Raw genomic sequence first — 12,024 nt, forward strand, 5'->3', positions numbered from 1 at the left:
GCTAAAGCTGGTTGAATGGTGCAATATTGGTCACTTATTCATTATCACGAGTAGGTTTTACATCCGAAAAAGCTATACTGTATAATTTACTATGGGTTTAAGTCTCCTAAAGTTTGTGGGCTGCAGATGTGCTATTTCTAGCCAGGTCATTTGTTCTCAAATGAATAATGACATCAGGTAAAATGATACCCGGTTCACATTACCCTTTTTGGAGTATTATCCCTCTTGGTTTTATCAACGGTTATTATCATTTCAAGCTATAATCTGGGATAAGGATTTTATTTATTTATTTAATTCCTCTCCTATCCTGTTTTCCCCAAAGAATTCAGAACGGGTTACAGGTTAAACATGCATAAAATACAGTTAACAGGTTACAATACGACATAATTACAGGACAAGTTTACGATACAAGGCTGGTGTCCTAATTCGACACATACTTATAAGAACTGCCTTACTGGGTCAGACCAAAGGTCCATCTAGACCAGTATTTCATTTTCATGGAGGCCAATCCAAGTCACACGTACCTGCCAAAACCCCAAATAGTAGCAGCAATCCATGACACTGATCCAAGGCAAGCAGTGTCTTCCCCATGTCTGTCTCAACAGCAGATTATGGACTTTTCCTCCAGGAACTTGGCCAGACCTTTTTTTTTAAAACCAGCTACATTAACCGCTCTTACCACATCCTCTGAAAACGCATTCCAGAGCTGTCCAGCCTTATCAGATCAGGGCCGGTTTACAGTTTCCAAAACCCAAAATTTAAAAGAAGTAAAGGAACTCCATTAAAATAATAGCAAAGGCCAGGGTTACCAGATGTCCGGGAATATTTTGTTTGGATTTTCACTTTGGTTTTGTTTTTGTTTATCTCTTCTTTATAGTTTAAAATTTGTATTAACATTTATCAACCACCACAAACTATAAAAAGACCCCATTCCCAACAGGGTTCAAACAATTGTTGAGCTCCCAATGAACCTATGGAGCAGACTGACAAAAGGCTACACCTTTTTTTTTTTTTTCAGCAGCTGTGTCGTCGTACTTCCGTATAAAGTAAACAGCATTCCACCAGATAAGCTCAGATAAACAAAGAAACATGATGGCAGATAAAGGCCAAACGGCCCATCCTGTCTACCCATCCGCAGTATCCAGGATTTCCTCTTCTCCCTGTAGGCTAAAGCACAGTTACTTACCTGTAACAGGTGTTATCCAGGGACAGCAGGCAGATATTAAGGTAGAACTATTCTTCCATTTGGTTCAAATCGCTAACTCTATTAATATATCAAAGAGTTTAACTTCAGTCCTGAGCAAAATAGCGGACAACGCCACAGACCACGAAATTATAAGCTCACGAGTCAGTGGAACCTGAAAATTAAAAATAGTATCAACTCTTCCCCCACATTGACCCCTAATTCTGTTGTGCATTAGAACATGCAACAGTATATGCTTAAGGGTCCGCTCTTCCAGATTACAAGACCATTTATTCGGGGTTTTTAGCTTGTCCGTTTGTTTATTGGTTTTCTGCCATCTGCTAAAACCACATGGGGTGCCATAATGACAAAAAAAAAAAAGTTCTTCCTTTTTTCAGTCATTTCATTTGTAAATGAGGAAAAAAAAAAGCTATTGGTATTTCCCTGCTGTTTAAAATTGACAAAATACTCTATCATGCACTGGGTTATTCTACTTCTGACCCGGAGCCTGCAGCATCTGGTACCCACGAGGAAAAGTTAATACAGTAATCACATATATCATGTGATCCGAAGAGCCCGACAGTGCAAGCTGAAGTGCGGATTAGGGATGTTTACCTGGTTTCTCTATTAGGAGCCTTTAACGAAAACAGAAAGATTCCAGTTTCCACATGAAGAGGAGACCACAGGCACAGTTTTCAATGTGATTCCGTGTCCTTTGCCAAAGGCAAAAATCTTTTCAAAAAGGGAGATCTTGACTTCCTAAACCATGCGTGCCTTGAGATGACTGTCTTTCAAGATCAGCCTTTATCTATTTATCTGTACCCTTTGGGCAATGTGAAGCCTCTTTTAGCAGGATGGGACTGAGAAGAGTGAAAATGAGAACATTAGTCATTTGTGCTAAAAAAAAAAAAATCCATTTGTGTGGTTCAACGGAAAACAGAAATGCATTCCGACTGATAGAGCCATCTGCAGCAACTGAGGACAAGAACGCGATTGATGCACGGAATTAGAAATAACCGCTGAATATTTAAAATTACAGCTCATATGGAAATCACTTGACTGAAAGGACAAGAATTGGTTTTAGAGACGGTCGGGTCCTTTTGGCATCATGGAGGGGTAGCCTAGTGATTAGAGTAGGGGGGACGACAATCCAGGAAGCCAGGTTCAAGTCCCACTGCTGCTCCTTGTGACCTTGGGCAAATCGTTTAACCTTCCAAGGTCTCGAGCAACTTAGGGGCCCTTTTACTGCATAGTAACATAGTAGATGATGGCAGATAAAGACCCAAATGGTTCATCCAGTCTGCCCAGCCTGATTCAATTTAAATTTTTTTAAATTTTTTCTTCTTAGCTATTTCTGGGCAAGAATCCAAAGCTCTGTCCGGTACTGTTCTTAGATTCCAACTACTGAAGTCTCCGTCAAAACTCACTCCAGCCCCTCTACACCCTCCCAGACATTGAAGTCCTCCCCAGCCCATCCTCCACCAAATGGCCATATACAGACACAGACCTACTGGCCTTAGTTCTTCACTATTTACTATTATTTTCTGATTCTAGATCCTCTGTGTTCATCCTACGCTTTTTTGAACTCCGTCACCGTTTTCCTCTCTACCACCTCTCTTGGAAGCGCATTCCAGGCATCCACCACCCTCTCCGTAAAGTACAATTTCCTAACATTGCTCTTGAATCTACCACCCCTGAACCTCAAATTATGTCCTCTGGTTTTACCATTTTCTTTTCTCTGGAAAAGATTTTGTTCTACGTTAATACATTTCAAGTATTTGAACGTCTGAATCATATCTCCCCTGTCCCTCCTTTCCTCTAAGTTGTACATATTCAGGGCTTCCAGTCTCTCATCATACATTTTTTGGCACAAACCTCCTATCATTTTGGTCGCCCTCCTCTGAACCGCTTCAAGTGTCGCATTAGGATAAAAACTTGTACTGTAACTGTGACAAATTTAACCTGTAAACTAAATATTATGGATATTGGTATTAGATCCCTAGTATGTGTCAAGTTAGGATAAAAACTTGTACCAGAATCACCACTCCCCCCACCACAAAACTTGTACTGTAACTATAACATATGGTAGCAATCCTTTCATTAATCATAGAGAATGATTCCTACCAGCAATTACTGTATTCTTAATTGAATCCAAATAATAATGTGACGTGCTCAGACCACAACCAACGTGCCAAGTGAGTAGACGCACCACAGGTTGCCGAAGGGACTATCATAGCATTCGCTGTCCCCAGCCACCAATTCAAGAAGACAATTGCTAAATACGTTAAAAAAAAACAAACAAAAAAACCTTATCTGAATCTCCTTGGTGGAAACAGCATACATATTGGCAACCTTGTGACCTGTTAGCTGTATATTATGTATGTTAACCTGATCTCCAGAATAAAACACTGAGCTTGGCTAGCTGTCAGGGGTTGCTGGTCTCCTCCTTTATAACCCCCACCACACACATATACACCCACTTTTACAAATCTGTTGCATGGTTTTCAGCATCAGCCACGATCATATGAGCGTTGGAGCTGTTACCGCCGTGGCCAGTGTTAAAAACTATGCCACAGTTTTGCAAAATGGGGTGGGGTGGGGGACGTAACATAACATTGTAACAGAGGGCAGATAAAAGAGCAGCATTGTCCGTCTCATCTGCCCCAAAGCGGCCGGAGTTGTAGCTGCTTGATCTCCTCGTAGCGGGGCCTGATGCTCTGTGCACTTCACATGCCGCTAGGGGGCATTTGTTTTGCTTTGATCCCATTCTCTTACTAGCCAGAGATCCTTTGAGTTCAGCCCGCGCCTTTTTGAATTCTGTTCAGTGGTCCAACCCAGCAGCTCAGAAACAATGAGACAATCAAAAAGATTTCCTCCTACTGCTTCAGCGTCACACCCACCCCATCCTAGGATTTGCTGGGGGGAAAATGGAGCACAAGCTCCTGGCGTCACGAGTTCTTCCTTTCAGACATGAGATGCACACTGCTGCCCTAAGTCTTTCATTGTGCGGGTGCTGGAAAGTTCTCAGCCCAACCAACCAACATCCTAAATTCTGAGCGTTATTTTGCCACTGTGGCTGAAAAGAGGGTTATCTTATTTCCTTAAGTGCCAATTTGCAGAAACAAAATTCTCTGTTTTGACATTGTTTCAGATCATTGATTGAACCATATCCACGTCATTCTCTTCTTGGTTGGGCTGAGAACCTTTCAACACCTCCCTCATATTAATGATTAATATTTTTATATCAAACCTAATGTAGTATAACCCAGTGGTATATAACACAAATATAAAAATTGAGCGGTACCTCGCTCAAAAAGAACAGCGTTGGATCAATAGACTAGACACTTTGTGGCCTAAGGGCCTTAATAGGTCGTTGGAATGGCAACATTTTTACTAGTAGCCATTCTTTCAAATGTGGAACGTGCATTTGCCACGTTCCGATGATGTCAACACGTTGCGACGGTAACTAGACTATATAAAGTTGTTGCTGCCATTTTGGCACTGTTTGAAAAGCTGTGACCGAATGCATTGATGTGAGTGTTGTACTATTTAAATTTTTTAAAATGATGTTTTCTCTTGGGTTTGTGAATGTGGATATATTAATGTTTGTATTTATTTGTAGTGAGGATGTGTGTGGTAATGTCCAGGTGGCCCTGATGCAGCGGATGCATGGATTTCCCGCGAAACGCTGGCCGCGTTGGCGAATGGACATGATTTGAGATTTTACTATTAAAACTCCGACAGTGAAGACTACTAAACAAATAAGATAAGTTTTTTCTGGTCGAGTTTTTTCAAATTTTGATATTACACACAGTATTTGATGCAGATTTTTTGATTAAGCAAATATTGAGTGGTGTAGGGTTTATAGTATAAAATAGCGATTAAAAAATAGCACTTATAAAATAGTTTTAAAGGCCAATGATTGGAGCAGGAGCATTTCTACTACGCGGATTGTCTCAGTTTGTGACTGCATTGCTGTGCGTAGGCTCCATTTCTGAGGCCATTTAGGATGCCTTCATAGATGAAGGTTTGATAATACTGTTGTGTATTGTATGATATAGTGGTATTTTGCTAATTTTTATATTAATATTTTTATATGCCACATATCCTGAGTGGTTTCCGTTAAATATTTTAGTCCCCAACCCCCTGAAAAGCACGCTGATCTTCCAAAGAGATCTTAAAAGAGCAGTTGGCATTGGTTTTTCAAGCAATTCACCAAGGGACACTATGACATCTTTCACACGCTGTGACATTACATCAGCCCCATTGATCCTTAAGATCAGAGAATGCGATGCGTTTATCTTTTGAAGAGTTATAGCATGTGAGGTATGCTAGTACCAGGGCTATGGCTATTTCGGTGGCAGAGGTCAGGCTTTGGAATAATCTGGTTAGACAAGTGAGAATGAGTAACAACTTTCAGAGTTTTAAAAGTATCATTAAAAACATCTCTTTTTTACTGCTACTTCAAGCAGTGACTGAAGCAACGAAGTGATTGATGGAAATGTTATCTGCATATTGATTTGTTTGATCATGTTTTAGACGGTTTTTATCTTATGATTATGTTTGGGGGTTTTCTGTAATTCTCTTAGGTATAAGCAGAACATAAGTTTATTCAATAAATAAATAAACCTGACAGAATAGCCTAGAACACACCTTGGCCTTTTAGTTGGTATTAAGTGGCATTTTCCTCTGGATCTCTGGGACAGAACTGACATCCTGTCAGCGGCTACTACTAGTTTTGGAAAACAAGGAAGATTTTTAAAATGTCTAATCTTTGAAGCACGTTGCTAATCTCTGTTTGCACGTTATTTTGATGAACAAAACTTTCAGATCAGAAAATAGAAAGCTTGTACATGAAACCCAAAGCTTCCTATTACAAAGTTGAAGAGCCGTGCACATCTTGAAATCTGCAACACAGCTGTACGAGAAGAGTCAGCGGAGGCTTTTCTGCAGTCATTAAATGATGTGCTTTCCTGCAATTTACAAGACAAACTCCCAGCGTCTCTGTGCAGTCGTGGGAAAGAAACACTTGTTTCATAGGAGGGAATCTTTTCAACATTTTAACTCCCAGGTCCCTGCAATATTCCCTTCCTTCCCCAAGAGACTCATTTCAAGAGATGTAACCCTTGTACAGAAAAAATAATATACACATAGCTTTTACCTTTTTCGTGCAAGCATAATCCAAAATGTGGGAGGGTTTGCACGCCTGCTTTTTGAGCACGTTCTTGGCAAGTTTGGCTGGTGCACGTTTTTTCTAACTAGCCACGATCCTCCTCAGATTTCTGGACAGCCTTCTTTCTTACGATGCACTTGGGGGGGGGGGGGGGAGATTATTTCAGGCAATGCAGAAAAAAAAAAGCATCTGGAGAGAGTCCCAGAAATGTTTGATTTAGGTTTCTTGTCTGCTTTTGGTTTTCTGATTCTTCTTCTCTCTTCGGAGTCCACACTTTTTCTTGCATTCTCCCAAGTGTCAAAAAACCTCACAGCTTTGCTAAAGTTAAGCCTATTTTCCAGCCCCTGCACCCCCAAGAGCCAATGAATGGGTAGCTATTTAAATCCTCCAGCCTCCCCTCCCAACTGCTCTCGGCTTCCAGGTGAAAGGGGTTGTGTTTTTTTTGTTTTTCTTTATTTCTTTGACACACAATTTCTTTTCTAAAATTTCCTTGCATAAACCACACCTGCCCCCTCCTCCCTACCCACTTTTTGTGTAAAGAACTGTGACTTCCCCTGGCATCCAAGAAAAAAAAGCAAGCCATCATTCTTCCTCCAAACCCTCCTGCCTGACATAAAACAGAAGGAATCAGGTATTATTCTATAGAAGACAAGATCTAAAGAACTTTAAAAAGAGATTTATTTGCGTGTCTGCGTGAGAGCAGGTACAAGAAGTTCAGCCATGTTTCTCAAAATCCCAGCTCGATCAATGCAAGTTCTTGACAGTGTTTTCAGCTGCTACTTTTTGGGGATTTGAAAGACGCAGCTTTTATTCGTCACTTATTTTATTAATCATTTGGCACTTGCACCGTAAAAACTGTAATTCATTTTTCTCCCTCTTTTTATTCTGAGGAGGCCAGGTAGCTTCTCTTTGAAAATTAGGCACAAATTTTGCACGCTCAAAGTAGCAGGCTACTTTGCAATCAAAGGGCTATTCAAATTTGGTGCCGAGGGGAAGCGGAAGTTTATTTGGCATTCACTCCCTTCGCGCCAATAGAACAAGAACCTATAAAAAGTGTGGAGAAGTTTTGTAAGCTGAAATGCTAAGGGTTTTGCTCACAACAGTAGACTTGAAAGTTAACTTACCCTTTCTGAGTTTATACAGCTGACGATTCCATTCTCACAGGTTTAAAATGAACATAGTATTTTGGATCAGTTTGTGGTCATCCGGTTGCTGCAGATTGTGAAGCTAAAAGTGGTAATGAGAGGGAGGTCCTCGGCGGGAGGTGGCAAGGCTTTTGGTAGACCATTGCCATCTGAGTGCTCACATGGTTGTAGGTAACATTAGCGGAGTTTAAAAAAGGTGTGGAGAATTTCCCAAAAGAGAAGCCCATAGGCCATTATTGAGATGACTTGGGAAAATCCACTGTTTATTCCTAGGATGAGCAGCATAAACTCTGTTGTATTCCTTGGGATCTTGCTAGGTACTTGGGAGTGGGACCTGGGTTGGCCACTGTTGGAAATAAGATGCTGGACTTATGCCCTTTGTAACCGTACCACCCCCATGGCTCTTGGAATAGTCCTACTCCCATAGTGTCAGACAGTTATCATAAGAACATAATAATTACCGTACTGGGACAGACCGAAAGTCCATCAAGCCCAGCGTCTTGCTTCCAACAGTGGCCAACCAAGATCCCAAGTAGTAAAACAGATTTTATACTGCTTATCCAAGGAATAAGCAGCGAATTTTCCCAAGTCATCTCAATGATGGCCTATAGATTTCTCTATTAGGAAATTATCCAAACCTTTTTTAAACCCCGCTGAGCTAACTGATTTCACCACATTCTCTGGCATTGAATTCCAGAGTTTAATGACATGTTGTGTGAAGAAATATTTTCTCCGGTTTGTTTTAAATCTACTACTTAGTAGCTTCATCGCATGCCCCCTAGTCCTAGCATTTTTGGAAAGAGTGAACAAGTGATTCACATCTACTCTTCCCACGCCACTCAGTATTTTATAGACCTCTATCATATCTCCCCTGAGCCATCTTTTCTCCAAGCTGAAAATCCCTAATGGCTTTAGCCTCTCCTCATAGGGAAGTCCTCCCAAACCTTCTCTGTACCTGTTCTAATTCTGCTACTGTGCCTTTAAGCAGATGCTTCGTCCAGTCTGTATGTTACTCCAGTTTCACTGGAGTACACATTGATGATTCAAGTTCTGAGTCATTCCACCCACCTATAGACGTGTCTAAAGCACCATGTAAAATCCCAGGATAAAGCAAATGCCTGGTCTCATGGAGACATTCCTTCCTTTACCCATTCGTTGCAGGACTGGAGATTTTCGTTGCTGCTTGTTGCGGCTGCTGAGTCATTCACTTCATTCCATTTCCAAAAATGTCCATTAAAGCAAGAGAGCGTGAAATTTTGGACGGGGTCACAAAGTTCTGCGACAGTCTACCAGAAACTTCCCACGGTTCTTTTAGGGTTCAGACTTGCTATTTTCAGGGTTACAGTCTACAAGTGCCACTGTTCACAGGCTATGAATCAGACAGGATTCCATCCAAGCACATTACCACGCAGAAACGGAAAAACATCTCTGTTGTTCCCTCTCTCTTATTACAAGCATCGAAGTTGAATGTTTGCAGTGGTAGGCAACCAACAATTCAAACTCTTCCTTCCTTCCAGAAAAGGAATCAAAGGAGTCAAGAACTTTAGCCAATCTTTGGCTTTCAAACTGCCTCAACTATGGAATGATCTCCATTTTGAGGAGCCCTGGTCCTTTTCAAATCTTCCGCAAATCTTTAAAAACTGTTCCATTTGATAAACATTTTGAAATTCTTGTTGTTTTTGCTTCAGTATTTTTCAATGATTGTTAACCGAGTCGAGCTTCCTTTGGTTGATGACTCGGTGTATAAAGCTAAGTTTTAGTTTAGTTTCGTCTACTTGGATAAGCAGAAGTTCAAAATTAAGAGGGGCAGAAAATGACTAAGAACCCAACATAGCCATGTTTCAGCACATACCTGCTTTAGGGGTTAAAGAAGTAGAAACTTATCTTTATATTGCTTCCACAATGCCCCTTCACCTGCAGTTCCCACTTGGCCATTTCAACCATACTTCAAATTCAAGAGCTGCTGGTGCTTGATCCCTCATCCTCACCTGTAGAACGGGCTGATGTCACAAAGTTGTTCAAAGCTGTTAAATCGCAAGAGGACCTTGGGAGACTGGAAGACTGGGCTTCAAAATGGCAGATGACGTTTAATGTGAGCAAGTGCAAAGCGACACATGTGGGAAAGAGGAACCCGAACTATAGCTACATGACACTGCCCAGGAATAGGATCTAGGTGTCATCGCTGATGATAACGTTGAAACCCTCGGCTCAATGTGTGGCTAAGAAAGCAAATAGAATGTTAGGAATTATCAGGAAAGGAATGGAAAATGTTATGCTCTATGGTACAGCCGCATCTCAAAAGATATATTGCAGAATTAGAAAAGGTACAGAGAAGGGTGACAAAAATGATAAACGGGATGGGACGACTTCCCTATGAGGAGAGGTTAAAGCGGCTAGGGCTCTTCAGCTTGGAGAAGAGACGGCTCAGGAGGTCTGTAAAATACTGAGTGGAGTGGAGAGGGGAGATGTGAATCGCTTGTTCACTTCTTCCAAAACTACTAGGACTAGGGGGACATGCGATGAGGCTACTATGTAGTAGATTGAAAACAAACTGAATATAACATAGCATTTGAAGATCGCAATACCTTGCAGATCTATTGCGGTTTAGCAAATTTAAGAAAAACGGAACCTCTGCAGCGAACTACAGTGGTGCCTCGCATAAAGAACGCCTCGCACAGCGAACGCTGCACACAACGAACTTCATGTCATGATTCATACAACGAACTTCGTTTCACACAACGAAGTTGCCCGAGCTTCCACGATCGCTGCCGATGTATTGCATCCTTCCGCGCAGGCACTGCAGGCAGTCGTTAGTCACTGCGCTTAACGCGTTTCACATAACGAACTTTTCGCATAACAAACTTGCTCCTGGAACGAATTAAGTTCGTTGTGTGAGGCACCACTGTATAAAGATTAATCTTACAAAATCATTGCATCTAAGTTCGTTTTTAACAGTCTCCTAAAATTCATTTACGAGGTAGAAGTGGAAAATAACCGGCAAAGGCCAATGTCCCAGGCAGCTGCATGAAAGGAAACCACTGTGGATTCTTTCAGTTTTGTGCTTTCCTCCCAGCCCAAACTCTTGCTTTGTGGGAGTCTCTGAGACCTGGACATGTGTACGTGGTTTGGATAAGAATAGAGCATTCCTAGATGTAAATACCGGTTTTACATAGCACTTAGTGCATGTAATCAGGTCTCCCCCCCCCCCCCCCGCCATCATCAGGACCATTTAATGTACATTGCAACAATCATATCAACATTATGATTAAAAGGGGCTGGTGAGATTGCCAAGAATTCCAGAGCTTGAATTGAGGCTTAAATAATGGAGTGAGAACTGAACACGTTGGAGATGACTGAGGAGAAGGCTTTGAATTCAGCACCGAACTTCTTTCCCTTGTTATAAGGATGCCGGCAGTAATTGTAGCTGCTTTGAAAAGATAGAGGCGGCCTAGCTCGCACGCATAATTAAACTAAAACCTTTTGCTTCAATGTTATTTTCATAACAATGGCCTTTGTCTCCTGAGGAACTCTCAAGGATCTCTTGTTGTACCTGCCCAATTATGATACGGCCCATCCCAACCGTCCGTTTCCTACATACATACCAATAATATGCATAGTGATGCCTATAGGCGGTGGAGATACCTGGATGCAATTGTGTCTTTTGCAAACTCACTGTGGATACTCGGAAAAGCTGATTGATTGGGTGGGTCTCGAGGTCCTGCAGAAGTTCAAGGATCTCATCGCCAGCAGTTTCATGCGGTGTAACCATTGTCGCTCCCTTTTTCATGAGTCTCCTTTACTGTGTTCTCCAAACAAATGTTAAGATCCTCTATTTTTCATCCCTTTGGGCATATCTTCAGCTGGTCACATTGGTTCACATTATTTGCGTCATCACTGGCTATTCTCTAAGGGCCGCTAGGGTCAGACTTGGCATTAAGCATAGGATTCTGGTTTTCAGCCCCTACAGACTTTCATACCACAACCAAATCAGCTCAGTAGTAAAAAATACTGCTTCTACAGACTGTGATTAATCAGAGCTTTAGCAAAAATGTTAGAACCGGATGCCTTAAACATCTTAATTCACTCTTTAATTATCTCTAGGTTCGATTGTTGTAATACACTGTCCAAGGGCATAACACAGAAAGAATTGAGAAGATTGCAAATAATACAAAACACGGCAATAAAAATTATCACCAATTCTAAAAAAATATGATCATGTGGCTCCACTTCTGAAAAAAGTACATTGGTTACCAATCTCTTATAGAATCAGGGGCCCTTCTGCTCAACTTCGCGGTGATGGTGCAGAGCACAGGCAAAATCTATGAGCATCGGAGAATTTAGCACTCTGGGCCGCGGTAGAAACCTCTACCACAGCTTAGTAAAAGGTGTGTGTGTGTGTGGGGGGGGGGGGGGGGGGCGGATATTTTTATAGGGATATTTTGAAGTAGGATTGATATGCCATTCTCCATGCCTCTAAATGGATATTGTAGTTTATAACTAAAAGCCAATCTTTGTGAAATCTT

At 41.5% G+C, this 12,024-nt stretch overlaps 1 protein-coding gene across 7 annotated transcripts in view; it reads right to left on the reverse strand.

Moving 5' to 3' along the window:
- Nucleotides 1-6,632, reverse strand: part of COL7A1 (collagen type VII alpha 1 chain) — a 169,726-nt gene extending 163,094 nt beyond the window's left edge. For all 7 annotated transcript variants that reach the window (XR_004537416.1, XM_033926742.1, XM_033926744.1 and 4 more), the window contains exon 1: nucleotides 6,345-6,632. The gene's annotated coding sequence lies outside the window, so the exon portion shown is untranslated. The remainder of the gene's footprint in view (nucleotides 1-6,344) is intronic.
- Nucleotides 6,633-12,024: the final 5,392 nt, after the last annotated feature.

Source organism: Geotrypetes seraphini, chromosome 17, assembly GCF_902459505.1.
Source record: "Geotrypetes seraphini chromosome 17, aGeoSer1.1, whole genome shotgun sequence".
In the NCBI taxonomy this organism is placed as follows: domain Eukaryota; kingdom Metazoa; phylum Chordata; class Amphibia; order Gymnophiona; family Dermophiidae; genus Geotrypetes; species Geotrypetes seraphini.